The 11,773-nt window shown below is 41.6% G+C and overlaps 1 pseudogene; it reads right to left on the bottom strand.

The window, feature by feature from the left end:
- Window positions 1-10,575: 10,575 nt before the first annotated feature.
- Window positions 10,576-11,470, bottom strand: LOC128928710 (heterogeneous nuclear ribonucleoprotein A1 pseudogene; annotated as a pseudogene).
- Window positions 11,471-11,773: the final 303 nt, after the last annotated feature.

Below are 11,773 nucleotides of genomic sequence, written 5' to 3' on the forward strand. Positions count from 1 at the left end.
AAGTTCAATTGTACTGGGGTTCAATCACTTGAAACCAAATGCACATACAAAGAATACAGTCTAGGTATCAGACCGGATATTGCATAGCAATATCCACTGACAGAAAAGTCTGTACGATAGATTTCCTGGGTAGGAAAGCAAGCTGTAAATAAACATGACCCTGTTATATAAAATATCAATAGATGTATTGTGGATACATATACGCATTTAGAAAAGAAGGAAGAATATATGCCAAACTGTGGCTATCTTTGGGTAATAATATTTTCAAGGACTCCTGTTTATTTTCCCTTTATTTTTTTCTGTATTTTTAAAATTTTCTATAATGAGCATTATAAAGATAACAAATCTTTGTCAATACAAAAGAACAATCATTAATTCCTCTAATCTGATTTATCCCGATGTTTTCATTCAAAATATATTATAGGTAGGGGGAAAATGGGGAAATTATGCAAAAATTTTCTGGGACTTCATCCATGAATCCTCTTGCTTGCTTTAATAAACTTGGTACCCACCATGCCCTCTCCCAACACCAACACTAATTTACTAATGAAAAATTCAATTAAAAATGCAATTAGAACATACATACTCCGAACTGTTCTACTTTATTCACTTACTCCTTTCTGTTCTTTTTATAGCAGAGGACAACATGGGACTTTCTTATAATTAAAGCTTTTTTAATGTTTTAGGCTGGGTATTAAGTACAGGAAAAATCAATGGACATCTATGGTATGAGAAATCATGCTAATTTTGTAGAGACTCCTAAGAAGTGTAGCCCTGTCCTCAAGAAGCTTAAAAATCACATAGATTATAACACAGATATACTTAAAAATAGAACTACTCATGCAAGACTGGGAATGCCAAAGGACATGTGAATATCAGTCCTTCAGAAGAGGGAAGTGGCAGTGCAGGGAAGTCAGGGAAGCTTTATGAAAATGATTGGAATGAAGCAGGAGAGAGAAACAAAGAAAGGACATGTCAGGCTGGTGCGTGTAGATGAGTGTGTGTGATGGGTAGGGGCTGCTTGAATGAGCTCAGAGAGATGAGAACGTGGGAATAGTATGGAAAATTTCAGGACCAGTGAGTCCACTACTCCAAATGGAGCCGAGGGAGTGAGGGTAATTTTTGGTCAGATTTTAGAAGGCCTTTATGACAGGACTGTAATCTTGTTAGTCCAGAGTTACAAACAATAGATTGTAGTTCCTGTGCCAACGCAATGGACAATGTCAGGAATGTTTTGAGAAGGATCGTGAGACAATCCTCGGAACAAAGCACCATGATCAATGAATGATGAATGATGAGAAATGACATATCACCTATGCTTTGCTTGTATTATGTGTTTTTCTAATTCTGCCTCTCCTAAGAGGCAACTGTCATTCTGTAAGTTGGGGTTTTTATTCCCCTCCATTTTTTACTTGATAATTTTAGCACACATGCTTATATAACCATGAAATTTTGCTTGTCTTGAGCTTTACTAAAATGACGTCATATTGTTTGTAGGGTTTTGGAATTTGCTTGTTTTGTATTACTTTTCCAAGACATATTTATGTCTGTGTCACGGAGGTATATTTTTACCATTGTATTATATATCCTTTTGTGACTATAACGCCTTTTATTTTCTGTTCTATTGAAGCATATTCAAATTTGTTGAGATTCTTCACATGGCAAAAATATTTCTATATGCCTTCTTGTATTTCCCTCTTCATACCCTGCATAAGAGTTTCTCTAAGTTATACATCTAGGAGTGGATTGCTAAGTCATAGGGTGTGTGGCTATTCACCTTTATGAGATAATGCAAAATAGTTTTTCAATGTGGATGTTATAATTTTATTATCCCACTAAAGTTTATAAGACTTTAAGTCTTCTTTAATGGTGGTGAGCAGTGAAATGACTGAGAAAAGAAACGGCATTTGTGGAATAGAAATCTGATATTTATATGCATGATAGATTTAAGGAGTAGAGAGTAAAATTGGGAAATCCAATAAGGAGCCTGTTGGAATAGTTCAGATTAGAATTAAAATCCTAATTGGAGGATAAGGAATGAGCTTGTTTGATCAGTTATTTTGGTCATTGTATTTGGTTATTGAGTGGGCTGAAAAGTTAGAAATCACTCCAGCACATTTAGTCTGAGCCAAAATCATTTATTCAAATAATAAAAATATACTGAGAACTGACTACATGTCAAGCATAGCATATGTTAAGCAATGAGAATATGAAGATGAAACACAGAGACCCTGTCTTCAAGAATCTTACAATTAAAGAAGAAACAATCAAGCTACTGATAGCTACAGCGCTGTCTCACCAGCGTGGTGATGGGGAATTGCAGGACGGGTGCTTAGAGATGCAGACTAGGTCACCTAATCTAGTCTGATGGAGAACTTAGGGAGGACAGGAATGTCTGAGCAACCCAATTTTGAAAAGCAGGAGTTATCCAGGAGAAGAAATCATAGAAAAGGTCTTTATGAATTAAAAATACAAATTATGGAAACACAAGGATGAGTAATGAGCCTGCTGGAATTAAGAAACTGAATTTGTACCTGGTTATGTGTAAGAAACATTTTATTTTATTATTTATACATAATAGATGTACACATTTGGGAGGGTATATGTGCTGTTTTGATACCTTCATATCATGCATAATGATCAAATCAGGATAATTGAGATGTTTCGTTTTTAAAGGAATATTCAAGCAGGAGGCAGGAACTGGATCGTGCCTTGCTGCAGAATTTGGACATTGTGATAAGGCAGGGGGGAGCCATCAGAGTTCTGGCTCTGTCCCCACACTCACTTCTTAAGTGTCTCCCGGATCATTTGCTTTTTAAATGTGGCTCATTAGCTTATCTCTTTCTACTACTGAAGGAATCATATACAAGTCTTCCTGGCCAAGGCACAGATTGCTTCGTTTTTAATGTCTGCACTTATAGTATAGCATACCCTGGGCTGATCTCACATCTTTGTCTCATTTCAAGACATGGTCTAGTTATAGCCTTTTTAAACTCAGTGATCTCCAACCTTTTTGGCACCAGTGACTGGTTTCATGGAAGACAATTTTTCCATGGATTCTGCAGTGGGGGTGGTTTTGGGATGATTCAAGCACATTACATTCGTTGTGTACTTTATTCTATTATTACTACATTGCAATATATAATGAAATAATTATACAACTTATAATTTAGAATCAGTGGGGACCCTGAGGTTGGTTTTGTTGTTGTTACTGTTTTTTGCTTTTTGAGAGGGAGTCTTGCTCTGCTTCCCAGGCTGCAGTGCAGTGGCACGATCTCAGCTCACTACAACCTCCACTTCTCAGGTTCAAGCAATCCTCCTGCCTCAGCCTCCTGAGTAGTCACCACGCTCAGCTAATTTTTGTATTTTTGGTAGAGATGGGGTTTCACCATGTTGGCCAGGTTGGTCTCGAACTCCTGACCTCAAGTGATAAGCCCACCTCAGCCTCCCAAAGTGCTGGGATTACAGGCATGAGCCACTGTGCCTGGCCTCCTGAGCTTGTTTTCCTGCAACTAAATGGTCCCATCTGGGGGTGATAGGAGACAATGAATAGATCATCAGGCATTAGATTCTTACTTATCTCCCAAAGCTCATGCCCTTTATATATAAAATACCTGTGGGAATTTGGTTAACAAAAGCAGCTAAAATGATGTGAGGATGTGAAGTCCAATAGGCAAATTTTGGATCAGAACATTATGCCAGAGATGCCCATTGCTCTCTGGGGGGTGTGGAGAGATCCATGAAGGATGGGGGACAGGCGTTGGAGAGCCGGGTGGTGAGGTAGGGATGATTAACTTTAGCTGTGCTCCTGCAAGGCTGGGGCTCCAGCAGAAACTAATGAGCAAGTTTGCTGAAGTTTAGGCAACTTCAGTGACTTGAATATGCATAATGTACCACTGCTAAGACATAGCTGAGTAAAGAGCTAAAATGTCCCCAGGCTTCACTAGATTGGGTTAGAAAAGACATTAATTACAGAACATTCAAATCTCTGTGGTTAATTGTCTTCATTCCTGAAACAAAGCCCAGAGTCCTGGCAAAGTTGCCTCCCTGCCAGCCTTTTCAGAGCCATCAGGGCATACGCTCAGAGATAAATCTGCTCACGTGGCACCTGCTACCTTCCTGGCATACATTTCTTGGGTGTCATCTCAGGAGACTGTCCCTCTCCTGCTGTGTTTCAAGGAAAAGTGGGCAAGTGTTCATTTTTTTGCTTGACGCAGAACTTTGTTGCCTGGGAGCAAATACTGCTGTTCCAACTCCAAGTCTTACAGAATTGCTCATTGAAATAATTCCTGACGTTTTGACTCCTACATCTTTTCTCCCTAGGTGTCAGGCCTTATCAGTGAAGTAGACTGGAATTAAACACCCCGTGTTTTTCTGTCAGAGTTCTCAGTTGCCACCAATTAAAACCTAGTAGTAGGAGAAAAGGAATTTATTAAAGAATATAAGATTTCTCAGGAGGCCAGAGAGCAGGCTGGGAGCTTCTCAGCCAGGATCAATGCTCAGACTCACAGTAAAGAACTGACCAGGTGGGAGTAACTCTGCTGCCTCCACCAGGGGCAGATTTTTGCTAGTGCCGAGTCCTGCTGTGACCTTGGCCACTCCACCCTCTGGAAACTGAATTTGCCAGCTGTCATTCTCACCAAAGTGGGCTCTAGGTGGCACTTATTTCTCTGCAGCACATGCTTGTGATTAGAAAACTTGCTGAGATGCACGTGATTGTCTGGGCCTGTGTCGCAGACCAGTGTACTGGCTGCAGAGGAGGTGGGGAATTCTCCTGATATAGGAAGTATGTTCAGTTGTGTTGAGAAACCCACATGAGTGATAACATGTTCACTTGACCGTCGCTGCCCCCGGGTTCTCTTCCTCTCCTCTATACCTACCCCCAACTGCACTCACACCAAAGCCACAGCATCTTTCCTCCTCATCCATTTAAAGCCAAATAGTTCACTAAAATTGAATTATTTGAGGCCTGTCACCACAAGCTCACCAAACATGCCCAGACACGACTGCACCTTAGCACTGGAAACACTTAGTATCAAGCTGAAATTTTCTAAAGTGCTGCACATTAGAAACAACGACCATTCCTTAACTAGTCCATGCAACCACAGGACACTAGAAAGCATAGCCCAGATCTAATACAGAACACGAACATGTTTGTATTGCAGTGAAAACAGATCTTAGTTTACACCTCTACTGATCGGAAAGGCTATATTGTTTGTTTTGTTTTTTCTTTTATTCTTTATTCAATATTCAACTTAACTATTGAATGGATCTAAGCACTGTTAATAAAGCAGGAAACAAAGCCCTGCCCACAAAGGGTTAATATTCTAGAGAAAGACACAGACCACGAACAAGGACTCAAATGCATGCACAGTGTAGTCTCAGACTGTGATAAGCACAGTAAGGAAAATAAAGGGGATTAAGGAATAGATGGTGATGGGACGGATGCTCGTTTATATTGGGTGGTCTTGGAAGGTGATGTTTGAACAGATTTGAATCACGGAATATGAAGAGATTTGGGATCAGAGGTGCCTGAGATGAAAACATACCCAGGAGTTGAAGTGAGAGGAAGAAGATCAGAGTGAGTGGTGAAAAGAAGCCTGAAGATGAAATGAGACAGATAAATAGGGCCAAAATATGGAGGGTCTTCTGGGCCACCATTCGAAGCATAATTGGCTTTTATTCTAAGCATAATTGAAAGCCATTGGATGGTTCTAAGATGAGCAGTGGTGATAGGATTCGACTTACAGTTTTTAAAAGTTCTCACCAGCTGCCGTATAAATAGTAGATTATGGGGTTTTAAATTGGAAGTGAGAAACCTCTCAGTAGGCTTTGCTGCGATCCAGGCAGAGAAACATGTTGGGTTGGATGAGGGTGGGAGCAGTGGAGGAGCTAAGATCAGATCAGGTTTGAGAGGTATTTTGCAGCCAGATCTGTTAGGATTTGCATGTGAAAATGCGAGGCAGAAAGAATTCAGTATGAATTTCTAGGAAAGCACTTTGTGACTGCATTTTGCAGAAATGGCTACAATATATCCTGTTCATATACTTTTCCAGAAACTTGCCGCTCCCTCATCAAGAGATGGAGTCTGTCCTATCTCCTTGGAACTTAGAGGGCTTTTGTTAGACTTTTAACTATTAAAATATGTCCGAAGTGATTCTGGTCACTTTTGCATCATTAAAACGTGATGCCACTTCTTCCTGATTTCACTAGGACGCTTATGCTGTAACCCAGCTACCATACTGTGACGAAGTCCAGGTCATAAGGAAAGGCCCAAGTGGAAAGGAACCCAGGCCCCAGCCCTCAACTGCGCTTCCTGCCAACAGCCATGATTTCCTTGCTAGCTTTTGAGCGAGGCTTCTTGGAAGTATGCTCTCAGATGAATGCCTGGATCCTTCTCATTACTACACTTATTCCAGTCCTTGATTTTGTTGACAAGGCGTTTTGAACTGTTAAAGAAAAAGTCCCAAGCCAGTCTATAAATGGCCCTGAGCTCAGTCTACATTTTGGATGATTCACAGTGCCCTTCTCCTCGTTTTTCCATTAGAGAGGACATCTTTCTGTGAACCTGTTGTCCACTTCTGTTCTTATTCCTCTGCTGCCCTCTAGGGGCTATTAGCCACATTGCCCCATTTAGAGCCTTTGCGTTGGCAAAAAAAAAAAAAAAAGTTACCATTGATCGACTGGAAGGAACTATTCTAAACACTTCAAATGTACTATACTTACTCCTTTATTCTTGACAATCCTATAATGCAGGTACTGCTATTATCCTCCTTTTTTTTGAGATGGAGTTTCGCTGTTGTTGCCCGGGCTGGAGTGCAGTGGCGCGATCTCCGCTCACCACAACCTCCACCTCCTGGGTTCAAGCAATTTTCCTGCCTCAGCCTCCCAGGTAGCTGGGACTACAGGTGCGTGCCACCACACCCAGCTAGTTTTTGTATTTTCAGTAGAGACAGGGTTTCACCATGTAGATCAGGATGGTCTCGATCTCTTGACCTTGTGATCTGCCCACCTAGGCCTCCTAACGTTCTGGGATTACAGGCATGAGCCACTGTGTCCTGCCCTATTATCCACCTTTTAAAGATGAGACAACAGAGATAAAAAAATAAGTAATTTGTCCAAGCAAGACCCTACAATGACAAAGCTGGAATTTGAACCAAGGCAGTCGATGTCTGCACTATCATCCTTCTCCTTTGATAGGACAGAGTAGATCTATGAGGCATGCATATGAGACTTGTTTACATCGACAACTTGTAAAAATAAATTTGCTTTTCAACTTAGGTTTTTCCCTTTTGTCTTGATGATGGCAACAGCTACCTAAATGGCCTCTCCATTGCTGGTCTTTCCCCCACCGGATCTGTTCTCCATGCAGTAACCAGAGTGATCTTTGAAAAAATTGTGAATGAATGAAGTAAAGAATACTTTCTCTCATCACCTCTTCTCTATATAGAACAAAATATAACCAGCCTTACCAAAAAGTTAGATCAGTCAGAGAAGAAAACAGCATTCAGATATCCTAGAACCCTGAAACCACAATCTAAAATGGTCTTCTGATGTGTGGTTATAACACTTAATATGCAGCGTTTGGCTCTGAGTAACTTTAGCTTTATCTTAGAATCACATTATTCATCCTGCAAGGAAGTAAGCATATCTTCTCTGTTTCATAAGAAGATATTTTACTGTATAAAACAGAACTGTGGCCTAAAGTCACCGAATAAATATGGTGCAGGATTGGACTTGTTACTTAGAGTAGAATGCAACTCCTAAAAATCTAAATATTTTTCAAAACCTGGATGAGATGTGCAGTGGAACCTGTAAATAGAATCTTAAACAGAAGCTTAATATGTAAATCCCATAAAAGCTGTGCAAGTTGAATAAAGAGGCAATAAATGAGGGAGGTATGTGCTTGGGCCTCTAGAAAGACATAGGAAGCATATCTGAGAAATCTCTAGGGCTCAGCTTCAAAAACGTTATTGTAAAGCATGTGTGCATCTGAAGGAACAGCGCTATAACTGGTGCTAAAGATGGGGAAGAGAGAAGCTGCCAATCCCAAAGTGGTAGTCAATATTGTTGAACTCCCACATTCACAGTTCCTTTATTTATCTCTGGACTCTCCAGTTTTCTACGGCACATCAAACACAAATAAAAGTGTCATTATTTACACAATGCCACCTTCACGCCCTCTTTTAGGAGGAACCAGAGAACTGGGGACTTCCCAACCATGATTTCCAACCTTGTTCTTCTGGGTTTTCCATTTCATGTTGAGCACTCGGAGAGACGTTACTAGGTTTAAGCTTTCTTGGCTAAGGAGTAGGGAGTGGGATGGAAATGAGGTGACGGTTGATTATTTGCTGTGAGGCAGTGGTAGCGGGGTCGGGGGTTCTTTCCTGGCTATCCAAGCTGTGCACCTGCTCACTTGCCAGAGATATGCGAAAAGAGTCCAAAGAAGGAGCCAGAAAGCCAGGAAGTTTTCTTAGATCAAAACGACATATCACAAAGCTCCTCTCTTTCCAGTTCTTTTAGCTGAGAGCAAAATTATTACACTCAACTTCAGTGTGAATCTACGTCCCAAGGGGAGATTATTTCAGGTGAAGATCCCCTTATGGTTATATAGATGTTTGTGCACTCATTTTCGTTGTTTTAAGCCTCCAGGATAATTCTGACCCAAAAAGGCCTAAAGCAAGAAACCCTGACATACAGGTTTATTGGAGAAATTGAAATTTATTGAATACTATTACTATTATTTTCTGTATTAATCTTATAATATTGGCCACAAGTCTTCTGTTCAAGTTTTTAAAAACTGTTTTCTTGAAAACAACGTAGGCTTAAAACCTGTGGGTAAAACATATTACTGTGACATATTACATATCACAACATACCACACTGGCCCTGAGGATTGAACTGTGTCCAGATCCACCTGGTCTGACAGACATAAGTGATTGATTCTTGCTTGGTCTCTAATACACCCCAAATGCATTCACCCCCTCAGCGTGGCCCCCTCTATGCCATTGCTCCTTCTTCATTTCCTACCATGAGCTTTAAAAACCTGGAGTTGTAAATCTCATATCTTTTAGACTAATACATGGCTTGTTCCTGACTGCCTTCCAGCACTGGAAGAAAAAAATAATATCTTTGTGACAGCATAATTACTTCCACCTCTGACAGCTCTTCTCCATTGTGACATCTGCAAAGAAATCATTTGGATGGGGAAAATACGCGTGTTCTGGGATTAAAGACGTAACAGGCATGTATTGAACGTGTCAAAAAAAATGAGATGGTGAGGGAGCTGAAGAGAAGACCTCTACATTGTAAATGTAGTACCATGAGGAATTTTCTAAAGAAGTCTTCGGAAGCAATTTTTTCAGTGTTTTACTACATTTATGAATCTTCAGCCCAACAGTGGAAAATATGATGCTCTGAGAGTCAGCCATGAGGCTGGGCTAGGGTGGGGTGCTAGTTTACCTTGAAATTTAGTTCTTCTCTTTGACGTATAATGTCCTGTTTCTCGCAGCTACTGCATTTCACTTCATTTCTCTAGACCACAGGGTTCTAAGGCAGTTAGTTTAATTTAGAAGCAGTCGTTTGTTAAGAAGCCACTGAAGCATGTAAAGTTCAGCCAGTAGGACCCAATTGGGTAGCTTTATAGAGAGAAGCCCTGGTTTAGTTATCAATGTTAACAGGTAGATCTTTTCATTAATGTCAGCAAACCAATGTACGACAACACATCGTATTTTTTTTAAAGGGCACATTTATTTAGCGTTATGATCAGACTATTACGTTTAGCAATCAACAGCATCGGTGTCAAAAAAAATCAGCATTAAAACCCTTTATAGGCATGCCTTACACTTTCTACAGAACAGGAACTGAAATAAACTGTTGTACAACTGGTCACATCTACAGTCCTGGAGATTTTTGACCATGCACGTGAATAATATTGAAAACATGTTTCCTTTGTAGTAGCTAGGTCCTGCCACCACTGCGCTTGGCTGAGTTAAAAAATCTGTTATAACTTGTAGCTTCCTTGTCACGTCTCCAGCTGTTCTCTCCTGCAAAGCCTTGTCCCCTGGCAGTAATTAAAATCTTCTGGCCTGGCGCGGTGGCTCATGCCTATAATCCCAGCACTTTGGGAGGCCAAGGTGGGTGGATCATGAGGTCAGGAGTTCAAGATCAATCTGGCCACCATAGTGAAACCTTGTCTCTATGAAAAATACAAAATATTAGATGGGTGTGGTGGTGTGCACCTGTAATCCCAGCTACTCGGGAGGCTGAGGCATGAGAATCACAAGAACCTGGGAGGCGGAGGTTGCAGCGAGCAGAGGTCATGCCATTGCACTCCAGCTTCGGAGACAGTGCAAGAGACCATCTCAAAAGCAAAACCGTATATGTATATATTTTCTGCTACTGCCGTAGCTACTGTTGCTACTGGAACCACCACAGCCATCTTGGTTTTGTGGTTTGGCAAAGTATTAGCCTCCACCACCATAGGGGCCAGAGCATCTGCCTGCAAAGTTTCCTGCCTCCATGCGTTAAAAATCTGAAGACTGATTGTTGTAGTGGCCAAAATCGTTGTATCTACTAGTTCTGCAATTGCTTCCACTGCCACTGCCAAAGCTGCCCCTGCTCCATTGTTACGACTGTCACAGCAGCCACTGCCCTGGTTTCTACAACCCTCTCCACCACTTCCACAGCCTCTGCTTCCTCCAGAGTAACCCAGGCCACCTCCTCCATAACCACTATCATTACCAAACCCATTATAGTCACCCCCACTGGACCATATCCACTACTATCATAGCTGCCACCAAAGCCACCATGACCACTGATGTTTCCTCCACGACCAAAGTTGTCTATCCCACCAATACTGCCTCGATGACCACCACCACCATTTCCAGAGCCATTCTGGCCTCTCTGGCTGGATGAAGCACTAGCCACCTGTTGCTCTGACAGCTTTCCTAGCTTCACAGTTGTGGCCATTCCCAGTGTGGTACTTCTGAATGACAATCTTATCCGTGGTGCCGTGGCCATCAGAGGTGACAAAGGCAAAGCCCCTTTTCTTGCTACTGCCTCAGTCAGTCATAATTTCAATCACTTCAATTTTCCCATGCTGTTCAAAATAATCCCTTAGGTGATGTTCTTCAGTGTCTTCTTTAATGCAACCAACAAATACCTTTTTCACAGCTCAGTGGGCACCTGGTCTCTGAGAATCTCCTCTTGTGACAGCTCTCTTTGGTTGAACGACTCCTCCCTCCACCCTGTGTGGCCTTGCACACATGGCTACATTGCCTCCTCCACAGGGGCATAGGTGACAACCCCAAAGTGCTTGGTGTTTGGATCTCATTGCCACATAGTCCACGAGAATACCCCATTGCTCGAAATGGCTCCTCGGGCTCTCATTGGTTGTTTCAAAGCTCACCCCTCCAAAGAGGAGCTTCCACAGCCATTCAAGCTTTTTAGGAGACTCCGACTTAGACATGACAGCAGTGGGAAGAGAGACTTTAACAGTGCTTCCTCAACAGCGTCCCCTCGCAGAAAGCAGTAAGCTAACAAACATATCTCAACACACCATATTCTAAACTTTGAAAAGTGACTCTGTTCAATTACGTTTTCCTCAGTCTGGTCAGTAGGTTCTCATGCAGGACAGGCTTGCTGTCTTTGTTAGTCACTTAAAAGCTTACCTCAAGTCTGGATGATTGATCCAGAAAGTCCCAACTCATTCAGATGTCCAAGCCTGTGCATTTGTGAATCTACTGTTGGTCCTGAACCACCTCATCGGAAG

This window comes from Callithrix jacchus, chromosome 9 (assembly GCF_049354715.1).
Source record: "Callithrix jacchus isolate 240 chromosome 9, calJac240_pri, whole genome shotgun sequence".
NCBI lineage: Eukaryota > Metazoa > Chordata > Mammalia > Primates > Cebidae > Callithrix > Callithrix jacchus.